General features: G+C 42.7%; 1 protein-coding gene across 6 annotated transcripts in view; it reads right to left on the reverse strand.

The window, feature by feature from the left end:
• Positions 1-19,488, reverse strand: part of HELZ (helicase with zinc finger) — a 116,546-nt gene extending 97,058 nt beyond the window's left edge. The window contains exons 1-2 of one of the 6 annotated variants that reach the window (XM_083598526.1): positions 19,302-19,383; positions 16,005-16,168 (exon numbers count right to left, since the gene is read on the reverse strand). The gene's annotated coding sequence lies outside the window, so the exon portion shown is untranslated. Of the gene's footprint in view, positions 1-16,004; positions 16,169-19,301 lie in introns of all 6 variants that reach the window. The other 5 variants (XM_083598528.1, XM_083598527.1, XM_083598525.1 and 2 more) reach the window with 5 other exon arrangements.
• Positions 19,489-19,944: the final 456 nt, after the last annotated feature.

Below are 19,944 nucleotides of genomic sequence, written 5' to 3' on the forward strand. Positions count from 1 at the left end.
AGTGTATGTAACCCAAGGTACCACTGTATAAAGGCTTATGCCAATAGGCCACATTCACACAATATGAAGAAAAAAAAGAGTGGAAGGAAGGGTGTAAGAATTCTATGACCAAGTGTTTATTTGTGTAAGCCCCAGTTCACATCAAATATTTTACATGCAGTGAGTGAAGGTATGAGAGTCCTAAGGCTTAATCCACATGTATAACCTATGTACATAGGACAAGCCTCAGGATCCCATTTATTAAGTACTACCTGACTGTAAAGTTCCTCCCTGCAATTATGAAAATCATTCTAGAATTCCCTCTAGGTAGGAAAAGTTGCTCAATGAGAAGGGTAATAATATGCTAGTTGACCTCTAGCAACTAATGCTTCATCTCTGTAGAATATTTGATATACTAGGCAAGTGGCGGTGTTCTTGTAACTTCCTTTTGCAAACTTCAAACCACACGCCAGAACTGAAAAGCAAGACAGAGCCATGGCAGCTGCACATGCCATAATCAACTTAATGCTGCTGGCACAACTACTTATTGGCTCTTTCCTCCACCCTTGGCCTTGCATCAGCCAGAACTTCTGTTGTTACAAAACAGATAAAGCAAAACCATAAGACTGGATTGCCCACATGCAAATAAAACCCACTAAGCAATGTTAGAAATGCCAAATACCCTATCCTGGAATTATGGCACATGAGATGGTTTCTCATTATTTCTGTACCATATAGAAGAGAATCAGACACTTTGCAACTGCATGCAGTGGTACCTCGGTTTACGAATTTAATTCATTCCAGAAGTCCGTTCTTAAACCAAAGTGTTCTTAAACTGAGGCGCACTTTCCCTACTGAGGCCTCCCGCTGCCGGTGCCCTTCCACCGTTCGGCTTCCGTTTGTCTTCCGGGGCAAAGTTTGCTAACCGGAACACCTACTTCCGGTTTTGCGGAGTTCGTTGTCCAAATCATTTGTTAACAGGACCGTTCGTAGACCGAGGTACCACTGTACTAGTGGCAGCAATTTTAATCTGATTCTATATCGTATATTTTCAATTGGATATTTTATTCTGGTACCTTTGTGTTGTTTTCTTTGTGTTGTTTTCTTAGTTAAAAGATTAAAACATAGAAAACTATTTAAAACTGCACATACGTTATCTTCCAATACATAGGGTATAGGGTATAGGGTAGATCAAAAAATATCAGAGTACCTTTGCACAACTTGCAACCCACCAGGCTGAAAACAGCCTACCCAAAGTATGCATGGCTGCCTGTTCAGGAGATGGGTAAAGCTCTGCTGCTGCTAAAAGACAGACAATGCCATAGAGAAAGAAAGAGCAACCCCTCTAATAGCCCAAGGAGGAATTATTCACAGAGAAGTTACAAGTAAAAGCCACTTGGTAGTTTAGCAGGGGTCAGCAAACTTTTTCTGCAGGGGGCCGGTCCACTGTCCCTCAGACCTTGTGGGGGGCCTGACTATATGGGGGGGAGAGAACAAATTCCTATGGCCCACAAATAACCCAGAGATGCATTTTAAATAAAAGGACACATTCTACTCATGTAAAAACACCAGCCAGGCCCCACAAATAACCCAGAGATGCATTTTAAATAAAAGGACACATTCTACTCATGTAAAAACACACTGATTCCCGGACCGTCCGCGGGCCGGATTTAGAAGGCGATTGGGCTGGATCCGGCCCCAAGGCCTTAGCTTGCCTACCCATGGTTTAGTGCTTAGAGTAGCTGAAGAGATCCTCAGAACTGGGACTTGCAGGCTTTAGAGTCTTTCAGCAATAATAGGTACCACAAAGTGTAAACAAAAAGTAAATTGGCTGGTGTGTAGGGGAAGTCAAGGAAAAATAAAGTTGTTTGTGTCATTCCTCAGTAGTCACAGAGAGTCCTGAGAATGGAAGGAGTTGTTGGCTGAAGATAAAGAGACACATATACAGTGCCCCCCCAGTCCTTTCCCCCATCTCAGACCACTGGAAACTTGTTGAAGAACTTGGTGGGCTATTGTTGTACAAATTGTAATGCACTGTGCTAGATGCTGTACAATTTTAAATGTATTTTTACAGACACACCACACACCACCTTAATGAAGCTCACAGACCACCAGTGGTCCATGGACCACTGTTTGGGAACTCCTGGGATAGTATAAATATCACCCTCTTCTGGACACACAAAAATCTGTTTTTTAAAAAATAATTTCATGGTTGGATAAATGGCTCAGAAATAAGACAAAAATAAACATGCAAAAAGGAGCGTGTGCAGAGTGGAACCAAAGTGAGCATTTATCATTTGGAAAACCGCACACGGTTATGCACTACTGCAACATAGCACAGTAATGGCTGATTTGATGCATTCAAAAACTCCATTTTCAAAGAATATATAACCATTTTAGTATGGTAACATGCTGCTGGGATACATTCACATGAAGAGTTACTTCAGTTTAAAATGTTCTCAGCATGATTTGATTCCTCTACTGTAGCCCACAGGGAATGGCTGCATCTGCAACTTTCTGTACCCAACCATCTTCCTGGAAGCCCTCATGAGTTTCCTGACCATAGCTGCAGTCCTACACACACGCGCACATAAGTCCCATTCTCTCACACACTCTCTCTCTCAGCCTCAGACCCTGATCTACAATAGCAGCATAACTAGTTATGCTGTAATTTATATTCCACTCTTCTGTATCAATATATACTTGGGGCAGTTCCCAAGGATTTGAAAGGCAATAACAAAACTAATCGTAGCAGCAAAACCAAAAATAATGTAGCTGTTGTAAAAATTACTTAGATGATAAATTGAAGTGTGTGTAGCACTCTAAAGTGCTACAGAAATGATAAATATAAATATAAATGTACCCTGCAATCTGGCTGGTCCTCCTGCTATGGTATGGTGTCAATCGAGATACAGCAGCTTTACAATCTTATATTTCCCATTTGTATTATTTTAATATGCTGTTTGGAAGGAAACCTATTTGGTTTTTCTTTTCTCAACAGAAAATGGTGTGATGAACTGCAGAAATATATTGACAGGTCTTTTAAAAATACATGTTTACCAATATAGTATAAAACACCCATAAGGCTTAATTTTGCATCTGTACCCTTGATGCCCTTTCTTCTTGCAGCTTCTTATGGGCCCCACAGATTGTTATTGGTTGTGGAAAGGAAAAACACACTGAGTGCTTCTCACTTCTGTGCTGTCTGTGCACTTTTTCCAATCTAAGAGAAATCCTGAAAATATATTGGTGAAGATTGAGTAGCTCTGTCTGAGCCTTAGGGAATATATATTGATCCTTACTGACCTTCAGACCTTTTTCAAAATACTTGATTTAATTCTTTAAGTGAATTGCTGCATTCCACTGTCAGAGCACCATATGGACCACAGAAATATCTTAAATACTTCTTGAGACAAGTGATTATGGTTCTTTTGCATTCACTTTAGAAAACATAATGGCATGCCCATTTTTAATTTAAAAACTTCACTAGAGTATATATGACTGTGGCTGACTGACAACAGCAATAAATCACTACCTAAACTTATCAGTCTTTCCAATCAATGTTTTCAGAATGAACTGCATGAACCTATCCCTTAAAATGTATCACAATGGAGGGTTAGGGAGGAAACCATTGATTGAAATAAGAAATATGCCTTCAAAGTTGAGCCCTTGGAAAAGCACAGCGCGCACCCCAAAATCTTGAAAATAATAGCTGAATAATAGTAGAAGTTATGGCTTGTTAGGGAATTAAAAGTTCTAAGAAACTATTTGGCTGCTTAAATTACCATCCTTCTCTTCCAAGCACTCCAATAGGTAATAAACATTTGCATGAAATGCAATGGGATGTATCCAACAGTGTCCTTCACACAGATGGAAGGTTCTTTGGTCCAGTGGAGGCTTCATTCTGTGGAAAGGGGACACAATTTCTGCAGAGTCTGCCTCCCCACAGTGGGCCTTTTCCAATTTATTTCCAGTGGGTCCGCCCTTTCACCTTCCAGAGTTTTGAGGAGTGCAAAAGTCACACACATGCCCACAACTTTTACAACCCCCTTCAGAAAATACAACATGAAAATCAGCTGTAAACTCAGTTTCTCCAGTTTTGCCGAAAGTTGGCTCTCCCAAAAAATGCAGAAGAGGGAAGGCAGTTTCCTTCACCTTCCTGATGTAATATCTATTTCTCCACCACCACCCATAGCAAAAAGTTTTGGGGGGAAGTTTTAGCCCAGAACTGCCATTTATTGCACACCATAGCAGCTTCCCCCACTCCCCGTGAACCAAAAAACAATCAAAATACTTCAATACACATAAAGCACACACACTGTGTGATCCCCAGTGTGAGCAACAGCTGTGGTTCTGGTAGGAACCATTGCTCATGTGCTTCAAGGAAAGAGAAGATGCATGAGAGATGAACTCTCTCTGTAGTCACACAGCGGCAGGGGGAGGTGTTTAAAAGCCCTGTATCCAATCAAGGAGATAAGAAGCTAAACTGCATAAAGGGAGCACCGTGCCAAAGCCTCTGTTGCATCTTACACTGGAAAAAAACTTTTGCCTACATTTTGTTTCATGCCAGTCAGTCAATGCCAAGACCAATACTACTGTGATTTTCTTCGTATATATGAAGGTGACTTTTGCCACCATCATGCATTATGTCACAGGGGGGTGAAACGCACTACCAAAACACAACAAAAAGCAAGTTGCCAGTGGCATGTTCTCACACACTTCTGACAATAATCAGAGGTGTCCTGAGCCAGGAGAAATGATCAGATGCATATAGAGAACTATGTCTAACTTATGTGCATATCTTCCACAGCCTTGAGAAAACTATTAACAGTTCATCAGTCTCCTAGGTTATTGGCCACAGAAGATGGCAAAACCTGGCCAACTGTAAAAGTAAATGCAGTCTACTGAGGTTCATAGCTGCACTGTGACAGCAGCAACAATCCTTTCACCAAGCTGCACCCCCACTGCTCTGTTGTTAGTGGGTCATATAATGTGGGGGGGAGCTTAACAAAAATGGAAGCACTTTTAAATACACAATACAGTGGTACCTCGGGTTACATACACTTCAGGTTACATACGCTTCAGATTACGGACTCCGCTAACCCAGAAATATTACCTCGGGTTAAGAACTTTGCTTCAGGATGAGAACAGAAATCATGCTCCGGTGGCACGGCAGCAGCGGGAGGCCCCATTAGCTAAAGTGGTGCTTCAGGTTAAGAACAGTTTCAGGTTAAGAACGGATCTCCAGAACAAATTAAGTACGTAACCAGAGGTACCACTGTACTGTTAAATATGTGGTGAAAGCTTTAACTTTTTTGGTATGGCTTTTCTGAGTCTACAGGCATATTATCACTGGCTAGGAAGCACTTACAGGTAGTTTTAAGTCTTGTAAATTTCTTCAAACATCCCAAAAACTACTATTTCTAGTATTATTTATACTAGAATGTGGCTCTCCTATTATTAGACTACAACTCCCATCATTCCTGAATCCTAACCATTGGCCATACTGGCTGGAAATGATGTGAACTGATGTCCAACAACTTACAGTTCCCCGTCCCAGCTAGTAGTTCATGCTACTTTTGCAAAACAGCCATCAGTGATCGTTTTCTTACCTACCACACTTTAATCCACAATCATACAAACACATACAAAGGGTCCAACATTGCAAAATATACTGAAAACATCTGAATGATCCCAATAGGGTTCACGCTACACAAAACAACAATAAAAACAGACCAGTTTCACAGCACTTGAAGATTTTTTTCATTCTAATGGTTGATATTGCAGCTTGTGAAGGAAAGCAGTACACTACATGCCAATCGTAAAGCAAACTAACAAAAAACCTGTTTTCTTTGGAATTGGTAGGAAATTGGGCATTTGCATGGGTATTACCAATAACATTAGTATACCAAGTATATAAAAAAGAAAATAACAGCTTTTAGATATTTCAATTAGTGCCCCAATAGAGTAGTTATCATTTATTTAAAATGCAAAGGCAATTCTCTTCAAGCCCCATAGCGAGTTACATTTTTACAAGAAAGAAATATTTGACAAGGAACATATGGAAAATGCTTAAACAGTTACTGCATATTATCCTAAACAATCCTCAACAATCTGCTTTTAGCCCAGTGGTTTTCTAAGCTTCCCCCAAATACACAGTCCAAACCAGGAAATTTATCAGCTGCACACTCCATGCATTTGAAACTTGCGTCCCACCCAGAATATTTTGATTTAATCACAGCAGCTAGGAAGGGTAGGGCAGAGAACTTTGAATGAAAATAGTGCCTGAATACAGCATACAAAGGTCCCAAATAAAACCTATGCTGCTGATTCTTTAAGCTGAAACTACTCCAGTAAGAACTTCTGGGCATGGTTCTCAATTTAGTGCTACAAAATGTTAAGGAAACACAGTATTAAGAGTTAACTTCTCTCTCCTACAGTATCATGTACTTTTACCTGTCCTATAGTCACATGTAATCTGTGCCATTATTAGTCTAGCAAAGATATTAAGAAGGTATGACTAAATAGGTAGACATATTCCTTCTTACTTGGTCACATTAAAACTGCATCTCAGATGACATCCTCTGAGCAAGGATGAAAGTGGAAGTTGAGAATATCGAAAGGAGTTGCTCCTCCAAATGCAAAGCAAAATTAGCCAATGTAAATCTACTTCTTGTGCAAGGGAGTGGGTGGTGCTGTGGTCTAAACCACTGAGCCTCTTGGGCTTGGCGATCGGAAGGTCAGCGGTTCAAATCTGCGTGACAGTGGTGAGCTCCCGTTGCTCTGTCCCAGCTCCTGCCAACCTAGCAGTTCGAAAGCACACCAGTGCAAGTAGATAAAACAGGTACCGCTGCAGCGGGAAGGTAAACGGCGTTTCCGTGCACTCTGGCATTTGTCACAGTGTCCCGTTGTACCAGAGGCGGTCTAGTCATGCTGGCCACATGACCCGGAAAGATGTCTGTGGACAAACACTGGTTCCCTTGGCCTGAAAAGCGAGATGAGTGCCGCACCCCATAGTCACCTTTGACTGGACTTAATGGTCCAGGGGCCCTTTACCTTTTAGCTTACTTCTTGTACATAATTTGGAAAGAGATAGGTAAGGCCAATTAGCAACCCTACTCTAGCCTTAGAGCACTTGCTGAATTTTTTTCAAGCATTGTCATACTTTTGCTGGAAACTGGCATGGTGACATAGCAAGCACCCACAAGCTTAGTGTTGTCATAGTTCAAATGTAGCCAATATGCTGCCCTCCAGATGTCACTGACTACGACTACCATCATTGCTGACCATTAGCCATGCTGTCTGGGGCTCATGGGAGGTGAAGTCCAACAACATCTGGGTGGCACAATGGCTACTCCTGCCTACTTATTCAAGTTCTGACTTATTTTGTAATGCAACTCATTGCCCAATGAATAGATCAGTAATTTGGTTTCATGGCTTACTTTTTTCCAACGAAGTTTCTAGTCTCTGTCATTTGAGAGATATTAGGCAAAATATTCTTCCGAATTGCTCAGCAAGAAGAAAGCCTTGCTCCCTCCTGCCATCATCCTCGCCAACTGGTGAATGTCACAGCAACATATCTTGCTTTATATTTACCTCTGTTGAACACACTGATCAATGAAGAAGATATAAGCAGGATTTCAATTGGCCTCCTTATCAATAATAGCAGATTGGCAAGGGTTTTAATTGGATTCAATACAGAGCAGCACAGTGTGAACAGCTTTTCCCCAGACTGATCTTCAAAAAGAGAAAGTCCTCGGTGTAACATAGTGGCACGTACAGAAGAGTTATTCCCTTTACTACTGCTTCACATAGTGCAATGGAAAATGAGAGGAATGTTTCGGGAGGCTTGGCTCATTTAAATATAAATCAGAACAACTGGTATGGGACTATTCCTTTTATAGAACCCAGTTGCAAAGACCCATTTTGCCAAGTCTCCCTAACATGCTATACACCCCCAAATACACTGAACGAGTAGGGAGCTCGTGATCCTACAATTGTTGTTGAAATACAACTCCCCTCAACCCAGACCATACGTCAAGCTGGTTGGGGCTAGTGGAAACTGCATTCCAACAATATCTGGCAACAGGTTCCCCCATCCTTGCTCTAAAGTGAGAATCGGGGCCATAACTACAGTGGAATGATGGGTGCAACCACACACACACAAGTGTCTATGGGGCACAGCAAGGGCTAAGACAACTCATCCAAGTAAGCCAACAACAGAATTGTGTATGAGTGGGGGGGGATGCAAAGGGATGGAGGCAAGGAAGTATGTTTCAGTCAGCACTGTATCTCACACTTAAATGAACTACATCCACCTGAGGACTCCAACTATAACAGTCAACTTTGCTGAACATGAACTACTCAAAACTGTCAGAACTTAAAAAAGATCAACTGGCATCCTGCAATCCTCATTCCTAGCATCACATCAAAATCACTCTTAAGAAAATCCTTTAGACACCAATATATAGATTTTTGTGCTTGCGTAGAACTCTTGGAACCGAACCCCCGCATAAGATGTGATCATACTGTCCTAAAAGCCAGCGGCCATGAAGCAGAGACAGTTAAGTGGTGAAGTGTATGCAGGATTATAGAAGCATGTTGTTCACAAGGACTAATTCTTATTAGCGTGCTAGCAGCCTGCCAATCCCTTCCCCCACTAAAAGTAGAGTGCAAACAATTAAACACACCCACAAATCGAGCCCACATTAGAAGCATCTCTCATCTTTTATTTATTTTCTACAGTTTCTGGGTTGAAGGCGTAATTAACTTCTAATGTTATAAAAATAATTCAATCTTCATTGCAAGCAAACTTGCAGAAACGTTTTAAGACAAGCAGCTTGGAAATACTATAAAAATTCAATACTACAGCTTTGCGTTTGTAAATGTTGCATAAAGGAGGGGAGCAACACTTTGCTGTTTAGCTTAAATCCCTCACCAAGCATTCCAGATTCAAAGTCTAGAGACATACTTACAAAACATATTTCAGAATGAAGACATTTACTGCCCTCCCCCCAAAAAAATCTTAAACAGGATTATTACTCCTGCATTTAAATCCCAAACTTTAGAAAGTTTTGTGGGAGGGAATCCCACTAACTCAAAATCCAGTTTTGAAAAGGAACACCCAGCACAGTGATTTTGATTCTACCTTCAGGAAACCCTTTCCACATTAGCTTTTCTCCCGAGGAATCCTTATTATTAGAGGATTTTGAGGCATATCATAGTGTGCAGTGTTCATTATGGTACATACCAGGCTGGCTGGTCCTTGCTTCTGTCCTGCGTGAACATGGAATATGCCCCTACAGCTGCCTAGTAATGCTGAGCAAGTTGTGTCTCTGGGAGTACTGACCTTCATTACTTTTCCCCTGATAAGCTGCCAAGGGATTTCAGACCTCCCTAGACTACACTTTGAAAACCATTGCCCTATCAGAACACATACAAAACATGTCTCTATCAACATATTAACACTACTGATTCATCTGGGTAGTACTTATGAAATTACCTGTAACTGTAACTTATATAGTTAAGCTGGTTTCTTCTGAGGTTTCTTTTTATATCAGTCAGATGGAGAATACCTTTTATTATGTCAGATTTTATCAACTACCTCTACTAGGCAAGTCCAAAGTCCGTTTTGGGGGCCTAATGCAGCCCACCGGTTGGTTTAATCCAGCCCCTGTGGCAGTTTATTTCCTGGGGTAAAATCCTAAAAAAACCTCAACTACTTCAAAGCCTGCATTTGCCCCATAGGACGCACACAGATTTCCTCTTCATTTTTGGAGGGGAAAAAGTGCGTCCTATAGGGCGAAAAATACGGTACTTCTGGCAATTTGAACATCTACAAGCATGCAGATCAACCATCCTGCTTCCCTTATCCTTTCACTGTTTACCCACTAAATCTCTTGGAAGTATGGTCCCTTTATAAACAGGCAAGATCACGAGACATAGTCCCCAGGCATTGCAAACCCAAAGAATTACACAACATTCAGCTAATTCAGTCTGTTCTGAATACCAGATGTATTTCTGGAGACTGTATCATTAAAAAAATCACAGTAGGACTTACAAAGCTTACTTAGATCACTTTAAAAGACAGACCTATTTTACGACTCAGCAAAGGACTTCAGTTTTAACACAGCAACGTCTATTCCTTTTGCAGGTAGCGAGACTGACAGATTAACAACCTACCCCCTGTGTGTAACCGTTAATGCTCCCTTGATCTCGAACTTACTCTGACTTTACAATTCTAAATACATTGATTTATATCCAGAGATTCCCATGAATGGAGTTCTGCTTATAGATCTCCCACTAGCAGAAGCAAGCTAAACTATGGGATTCGCTCCCACATGAGGCTGGGATGGCCACCAACTTGAACGGCTTTAAAAAAAGGACTGGAAAAATTCATGGAGGATAAGAATATCAATGCCTTCTAGCCTGGGTGTCTATGTTCTGCCTTCCACAGTTACAGACAGTGTAGTTCTCAAGACTAGTTGCTGCAATGAGGAGTGCTTTTGTGTTCGGGTCTTGCTTGCATGCTTCTCATAGGTGTCTAGTTGGAGACTATGAGAACAGGATCCTGGACTAAATGGACCATTGGCCCGACCCGGCAAACTCTTCTTATATTCTTATGTTACATTCTCTAGGAAAAAATAAAGATTCCATAGCAGAAAGTCAATAAATCGTTGCGTGAGCAGACTTTTGCACATGCAATAGGACTTTACTTTCTTCTCCTCCCCACTACAGCCCCAAATCTGGTCTTAAGAGTTCCCAAATCCTCTGAAGCAGAGAGGGGTGTAGCATGGGGGGGAAGCAGCCAGGGCAATTGCCCCGGGCGAATTTTGGGTTGGGTGCATGCTGCTCACACCGCCCTCCAAGTCAGCCCTGCGTGGCTTTGTGAGGCTGGGAAAAAGCACACAGGGAGGGGAGCATGAGAAGGGCCTCAGCCTTGCAAAGGTGAGGCTGGGATCAAAGGGCGCATAACTGTTGTGCCCTTCTCACACGCCTTCCCCGAGCGGCTTTGCAAGGAGTGCTTCCATGGAACCCGCTGCACTAGGCAAGCCCTCACCACTGATCGGCAGTCTGGAGCAGCAGGCTTTGTTCTTCCTCTGAGCCCCGCCATGGAAACTCTCCTTGCAAAGCCGTTTGGGGAGGGCGCATGAGAAGGGTACATAGCTGTTGTGGCGAGTGTTCCAACAGCGAGGGCTGGCCATGTGCAGCTGGCTCCTTCACCCTCCGCGCCCTGCCCCAGGCTCCATGGGAACATGCTCCACCACTGGGAGCAGATTCTGATGGCATGCACAGGAGCTGCAGGGAAGAGGAAATCCACCTGTATGCACTGAAGTCCATTCTGCTTGTTTGTGGACACCTTTGCATACGACCCACTGATTCACTAAAGCTTCTCCTGCATGGTTTGTTTTTACACGCTGTTCTCTTCTTCTTCTTTTGGTTTTTGTTTTAAAGTGCTTTGATTATTTTTAAGTAAAAAAGTTTATGATTTTGGATTCTAAGAAACTTGAGTAGAAGAGAGCTTGCAAAATAAATTTTCAGCTCCCTGCACTCCTTGAATAAATTATCCAGAGGGTCAGTAGCCCCCTTTGAATAGCATGGGATGCAGTGCAGTGGCTGCTGGGAAAGGACAAAAGTGGTCAGTGGCATCTTCCACAAGGTTCCTTCCACTTGTAGTTCTGAGCATCCATGCCTATATAAATGTAATAATAATAATACTCAGTTGTGTGAATCTTCATCTCAGCAAGCTTCTACAAGTCCAACTTCCCAATGAGGGCAACAGACAAGGTGAATTTCTAATGAATTAGCAGAAATGTGGGCAAGCTTCTTTATTTAAATGCCCCACTGCTGACTTCAAATACTGTAAGTACACACATACTGAAACATGCTAATATATCTGAAACATGCTGATACGTCTGTGTGTGTATGCATGAAGAAAGGATATGCATATTTCTGTGGCACTCACTTTCTCACACGCACGTAAACAGAGAGAGCATGTGTCATCTTCATTTATCTGCCAACTTTGAGCAACTGTACAGAGTGTGCACAACTTGCCTTCTTCCCCCCCTCAAAATATGAACTAGTCCCTACCAGTAGTTACCTGACATCTGCTTGGCATGGGCTACATAAAGGTAAAGATACAGGGAACCCTGACCGTTAGGTCCAGTTGCAGACGACTCTGGGGTTGCAGCACTCATCTCGCTTTATTGGCTGAGGGAGCCGGCGTACAGCTTCCAGGTCATGTGGCCAGCATGACTAAGCCACGTCTGGTGAACCAGAGCAGCGCACGGAAATGCCATTTATCTTCCCGCTGGAGCGGTACCTATTTATCTACTTGCATTTTGACGTGCATTGGAACTTGCTTTTTTGTGAAAAGGTTTAAGACAACAGTAACAGCTGGAATTACCAATGGATGAAACAAGGCCTTGTTTTGTGTCTATCACCAGCAAGATACACTGTGGAAGGTGAGTGAGCAATGTGTCATGAAGGGGGGGAAATAGGGCAGAGGGAGGAAAAGCTATGAACACCATGTGTTTTGTGTATGGAATCCCTGAAGTGGCTGCAATGGCTCAAATGAAGCCAGAACCTCAATGAAAATGCAGGGTGCTTTCATTATCACATTTCCAGAATAGCAAAGAAGTGTCAGAGTATATTAGGATGTGACTTTATCGCCATCCACTTTGAGATGCTGAACCTGTTTAATTCCTAGATAGATATGAATAGTATAAATAGTTTGGAATACAAATATAACTGAGCTCAATGCGAAGCTCAATGTTAAGCAGTAGCAGGTCTATTTTAACTCTGTTTGAGATGCTGCAATTTTTTAAAAAAAGATCAGATGCACGAACCAGTAACATTTGTTTTAAAAATTAAAAACTAAAATCTAATGCCCAAAATACTTCTGCCCTTTCTGAGATAACATCGCAAGCTATTTAAAGCATTTTTTAAAAAAAATCTAGACAAGACTTGGCCAGTCAAGTTCACCACACGTTGGGAGGAATTAAACATTGCACTAAGGTGATCCTCTTCTAAATGCAAGCGTTTCTGCTTGCTCAATGGAACAACCTCTATCTCCTTTCTCAGCATGCTGTTCTAGGAGTTCTCCTGACCCTCCAGACTAAATATGGGGAAGGCACAGGGGCACGCAAGGTGAGGAGAGATGGGAAATCCAGTTGCCCTAGCAGGAGTTCTTGCACTGGCTTCTGCTAGTGCACCAGGTTAGTGGAATCTGGGCTATCAGCCATATTCAAACATTACACAAAGCCATGGTTTAGCACAATGTGAATGAGCAGGAGCACCTATGTGGATGAGCAGTAAAGACTATTTTTTTTTTATTTAAAAAAATAGGCCAAACCATGCTCAGGAGTCAAATGTGGATCCTAAGTAAATTGTGAATACCAGTTTACTTTGTTGCTCAAAGAGCTTTCTAAGAGTACAACACTGATTTTGACTAGCTGTGCATTTTCTCCCTCCTTTCCTAGCCGCTGAAAGAGAAAATGCAATGGAGGTGCAACTATACACCTACCTTTTCTGGAAGATGGGGACTTTGTTTCCACTATCATGTGGTGGAGGGTGTAGCTACCATGAAGCATGCAGCCATGGCAGTAAAGTATAGGCACTATACCTAGCATAGGCAGAAGACTGCTACATCACACCACATAAGATTTTTTTCATCCCACCATCCAGCCAATAAAGGCTTCCGTGTAGGCTTATAAATCACTGCAAACAAGACAATATGAATAGGATCCATACAGAGATGGCTCTAGATACTGAGCCATCTAACCCTAAACGACTTTGGACCAAAATACCTAGCAGAATACCACCCCTAGTCAATCTTTATGACCTCCTGAGAAGTCCCTGTTAGTTATTCCCTGACCAGCAGAATAGGTAAAGGTAAAGGACCCCTGGACATTTAAGTCCAGTCAAAAGGGACTATGGGTATGGTGCTCATCTCCAGGCCAAGGGAGCCGGCGTTTGTCCACAGTCAGCTTTCCAAGTCATGTGACAAACATGACTAAAATGCTTCTGGTATAACAGAATACCATGACGGAAACCAGAGCACACAGAAACGCCGTTTACCTTCCCATCGCAGAGGTACCTATTTATCTACTTGCACTGGCATGCTTTCAAACTGCTAGTTTGGCAGAAGCTGGGACAGAGGAACGGGAGCTCACCCCGTCGCACGGATTCGAACTGCCGACCTTCTGGTCAGCAAGCCCAAGAGGCTCAGTGGTTTAGATCACAGTGCCACCTGCGTCACATAGTGACAAGGTGGAAGACTACCTTCTTGGTTATGCAGCACCTATTCTCTGGAATGCCCTCCATCACTGTAATATATGATGCAGAGGCAATAATAACCTTCAAACGCCTCTTAAACATTTCCATGTTTACACAAGCTTTCATGGACTCTGACTTGTATTTTAATTCTCTGTTCTATGTACTGCTCAGTTTTATCCGTGGTATATAGTTTTGGGTTTTTTCTTTCCAGCTTGTAGGTAGGTTTATTGAATACAGTGGAACCTTGGTTCTCGAATGGCTTAGTTAAGAAACAAATCGGCTCCAGAACGCCGAAAACCCAGAAGTGTTCCAGTTTTCGAACATTTTTCGGAAGCCACTGCACCTTGGTTTTTGAACATTGTGGGAGTCGAATGGATTATGCTCGAGAACCAAGATTTCACTGTACTATTGTACAGTGGTACCTCGGGTTACATAAGCTTCAGGTTAAACACGCTTCAGGTTACAGACTCCGCTAACCCAGAAATAGTACCTTGGGTTAAGAACTTTGCTTCAGGATGAGAACAGAAATCGTGCTCTGGTGGCGCGGCGGCAGCAGGAGGCCCCATTAGCTGAAGTGGTGCTTCAAGTTAAGAACAGTTTCAGCTTAAGAACAGACCTCCGGAACGAATTAAGTACTTAACCCAAGGTACCACTGTATTTTTACTGTGCTTATATAAAGCAGTTAAATATTTTTATTACATTAAGTGGTTTAAAAATTGCATGAATGAAATAGAGCAAGTGTGATTCACAAGATTATTAACAGAAGATCCAAATAAAGCCTCTGCAACACGTACTATTTGCCACTGAGCAGCCTATGATTGTGGTATACAAATAGTCAATGTGAATGTGTAGCGAAGGTTAAACATAAACTCTAAATGGGAGCACCTGTACAATATTTTGTGTTGTGTTTATAAAAGTGAAGATAACACTTCCCTGTCTTGCAGGGTGAACAACAACATCTGCGAGGGGTAGGCCCCAAACCAATGGGTTCAAATGACAAAGAAAATTTATTTGTACTAAGCGTTAAAACTTCCTGATGCTGCTAGCTGTTTGACAACAGAACAGACTGCCTCAGAAGATGATGGCTTCTTCGTCATTAGATGGGACATCCAGCCTCTGTTTAAAAACCCTTATCAGGGATAGGTTTCCTGCATCAGCAGTGGGTTGAACTAGTTGAACTTTGAGGCCCCTTCCAACTCTCTGACTTTGTAATACTTAGTTCAAAAATTAATTCCACCCATTATGCTATACATTAAGTTGTAGAATAGATGTGTGTGTAAATAAAAAGAGTTGTCTTGAACTATATTCAAAAAATGAGACAAGCCTCAAATTGGTGCTTGGTAGAAAAATTGTATTGCAGCAGAGTCAAACCACCGTCTGCCCAAAGGTGATCAGAAATCTTCATCAGGGTAACGAGATAAGATATTATCTTCCTACAAATATTATTTCCTTACAGTGCAACCCTGTATCTGTTTATTCAGAAGTACAATTGTGTTCAATGAGGCTTACAGCACAATGCTATGAATACCTACTCAGATTCAAGTGCCACTGATTTCAATGAAGTAAGTAAGTTTTGTATTATAGCGTTACTCCCTGTTTAGTATATTGCAGCCTTAGGTACCTTACTCTCAAGGGATTCTTCCATCAGGAAAAAATGTATCTGGTTATTCTCCCCATGGAAGTTTACAAATTGAAATACTTGAGAAAATTTAAAGGTTTTACTCTGCCAAATTAAAAAAGGATCCTACCAAACACCAGTTTGAGGCCTGCATCTCTTCTTTTGAGTTCTTTTCCTTTTCATTCATTCTTTCTTGAGCTGCATTCAGGCATCTACTCTGTTGCTACAAAGCAGCCAAAGGGAGATCTGCCTGATGGTCCTATATCTATGGCACAGATGGGGTACTTTCTTACACTGGAAAAAAGATAATAAAATATTAATAATATTTAGCATTTACGAAGCACTCTTCACAGACATTATCTCAATGAATTCACAAGGGAGATCAGCACCACTATACCCATAACACAGATGGGCATAGTGCTGGGTGGAGCTAATGTGATTGGTGAAGGCTGACCTAGCAAATGCATGGATGATTGTGGGGGGCTGTCACCAGAATTTTTTGTATGTTATCCATCATCATCATCATCATCATAAATTATTATTTATACCCCGCCCATCTGGCTGGGTTTCCCCAGCCACTCTGGGCAGCCGCTTCCAACAGAACACTAAATTATCAACTGCAAGCCACTTTGAGGGCCAGTGAGTGGTGGGAAAGTGGCATATAAATGTTGTTACAGCAGCCATCAACTTCCTCACTCGTTCACCACTATGCATTTGGTGCACTGTGAATATTTTCTATAAGCCTAAACCAGATCCACATGAAAGTTTGCTGCAAATAAGGCGCTGCTTACATAACCAGCTCTGCTAAGATTAAAGTCCTTCAGCCCATAGATTTCATTATACTTAAGTTAGCCATAGTACAATAATTCTCAAAAGTGGGGGGATTACAAGGAAGATCAGCAACAGAGGGTATCAGCAACAACCATGAAGGCATTATGGCATAACAGCAGAATCAACTACGGGTGGGACCATCACGTGACTCCAAAGACATCAAAGGAATTCCATTAGTAGGCTCCTTAGCTTTAAGTCTGGGAACTGTTGAAACTGTTGTTTGCTGACATAGGTTTTCTAAAAAGAACTAATTACCTATCTAAGCAAATACAATATAAAAAGTTACAATTTTTTTTCAGTCTTTGCTCTAAAAGTGCTTAACTTTTTTTAAAAAAAATAATTTAACCATTAGAAATTATGTTTACCATTTACAATACAAGATTCTGGACCCTGGGAGTGAGAAAACGTTGTTGTATGTATCTTACAATAGCCAGCTGCTACACAACCACATCTCAAAATTTGTAAACTGCTTTGAGGTTTGTTTCTTAACAGTAATGAAGCGAAAAAATTTTATGAAATAAATAAGCTGCACTTTTACTAAACGAATAATTGTAGAATAAAATATACACAAAATAACTGCTATGGTTTTGGGCTTCTCCTCAAATTAAAAGGTCTATTTCCACGAACTACATGGACATTCAAATTCTATACCTTTCTACTAAGAAGATCACTGAATTCAAAGGGACTTACTTCCTTGAAAGTGTGTGCTGAATTGCACCCTTTATAAAGTGAAGAGCCTCATTCACAGCATTTGTGATCACAGCATATTTGACCCTGCAAATATTATCACTCTAATATTCAGTCAAAGTTACTTTTAATCCTGTACTGAACTAGTAATTCTTACTTTTTAGGCTGTTTCTCAGGTGTGGCTTCAGCCAAGTTACTCAAACAGCCTTTTTTCCAGTTTGCACTACACTCACAAGCATATTCCCTCCTTGCTTAATCTATTTCACCAACATATCCTTAATTTCAGTCACACATAACTGTGAAGTTGTTTTGAGTTCCAAGCCTGAACAGCATTCTGTTATTTCTGGTGGCTAAACTATGTAGTAAATCCTGGCAGGCCTTGAGCCCAAAATATAGCTTCCACTGGAAAGAAAATTCCTTTCCATAAACTATCCCAACCCAGGAAGTTACAATCAAGGTTGTTGTTTTTTAACATTGTATTTCACAAAGCTTATTTCTCCAGGGCAACATCCTATGTTCATCATACTCAGAGCAGACTCTTTAAAATAACTGACTTAATTTACTTAAAACTCCCTTGATTTCAATGGGCCTATTCCAAGTACAACTAGTACAATTAATACTGGCCATCAACTTTTGTGCAAGCAAGTCTAGGTGCAAAGGGAAGGGGTGTTGCAAAAAAAAAAAAGTACCTTGCCTTAGTTTAAGGTGTATCTAAATGCGAAAAAGTACAGTAATAGTATTTGAACCACCAAAGAAAAGCAAGCCTCTGTGACATAGAACATTTTTCCATTTGAAAATCTCACTTGCTTCCATCGACATTTTAACTTAGGAAAGGGTGCAAGGTCACAACTTTCCCTTACTCCCCACGCCATTGATCTAAGCACGGCCTCCGCTGGCTTGCCACGCCATTACTTTTCCAGGCACCAACCTTTTGCCTGCTTACAAAAGAACCGATTTCCCTGCCACCCCAATCTCCGATTTCACCATTGCCCGTCCCAAACATCTCCGAAACAGCAACCCCTTCAACCTCTCGTGCGTTTCTTTTTCCTTTCTTTCTTTTAATCTAGTATTTATTTCCAACTTCGATCATGGAGGGGCGGAGAGTTGGGGGGCGGGTGTCGATAGGAGGGGAAGCCTCCCGTTCAAATCCTGGAGTCCTTGTCCTCCCTGCTCAGCTCCACAAAGACCCGGGCTGGATCCAGACCCCCCCCCCCACCCCGCACTTTGGAGCGCCGTCCATTTAAACAGGGAAAACGGGCGGAGGACGACGTCGCTCGGCAGCGCCACCTGGCGCCGCGAGGTTATTATATCGCGCATATACCGCGCATATAAACCGCTTTTTCTTGGCCCGTCTAGTTGAGCCCTTGGGTCCCCGCGAACCTGAAGAGTTGCGTGTGGGCTTTTTTGTGTTTTGGTGTGTGTGTTTTTTTTTAAACTACCCCCGCCCTTTAAATAAAAGCTTCCACGTTCGCCGGCCTGAAATGCCCCGCTTTTAGCTGTTCGGAAAAGAAAAAGATCCGCCAAAACACGCGCCCGCCCGCCAACACGCACCCCACCCATCGGTGTGGGGCTCTGGTTTCCTCAGCTCGAAGGTCCCGCTTCCCCCGGAGCGGCCGGGGCTCGAACCCGCGGCCCGCCTCGCCCCTCCCCCCCCGCCCTGAGGCAACCGGGACCCCCGAGGGGGAAACAGCCCCGGAGCTGCTGGGCTCCCGCAGGCCCCTCCGCGCCCCCAGGGCCCTCTCTCTCCCGCCGGCCCCGCTCGGCCTCCGGCCTCCTCGCTCCAGCCCCGCACCCGACCCCGGAGGACCCCGCCCCGAGCCCCGGGGCCCCGCCGAGCCCCTCGGTCGGCCCACGCCCCCCTCCTCGCCCTTCGCCCTCCCCGAGAGGGAACGGGGAAGTCCCGGCTTACCTGTCATTGCTTTTCTACGCCATCTTGGATCCACTTGTCAACGTCCTCGCAGGGCATTGTGGGGAAGGAGGGAGGGAGGGGGGAAGAGGAGAGGGAGGGAAGGAAGGAAGGAAAGGAAAAAGAGGGGGGGAGCTCTCTTCTTCCCTCAGCCCCGTCCTTCCCACCCCCCTCTCTCTCACACACACACGCCTCACGGCGGAGAAAAGTTAAGCAAGAAGGGGGAAGGTCGTGCTTCTGCAGAATTGCTTGCTCAGCCATAAGGGGAGGGGGGTGAGGAAAGAGGGAGAGGCATTTGATGGGGAGGCAGGCAAGGTGACTGGTATTATTATCATTATTATTATTATTATTATTATTATTATTATTATTATTATTATCATCATCATCCTCATCATCAGTGCTTTTTTCCCTAAAAAGATGCTTAGGGGAACTCTCATTTTGACTCAAGGATATCACCATTTTATAGTTCAAATCGGGGGAAATAAATACAGTGGTACCTTGGGTTGCAGACACTTCAGGTTACAGACTCCGCTAACCCAGAAATAGTACCTCGGGTTAAGAACTTTGCTTCAGGATGAGAACAGAAATCGTGCTCTGGCGGCGCAGCAGCTGCAGGAGGCCCCATTAGCCAAAGTGGTGCTTCAGG

This window comes from Podarcis filfolensis (genome assembly GCF_964270895.1).
Source record: "Podarcis filfolensis genome assembly, chromosome: 2".
Taxonomy (NCBI): Eukaryota; Metazoa; Chordata; class Lepidosauria; order Squamata; family Lacertidae; genus Podarcis; species Podarcis filfolensis.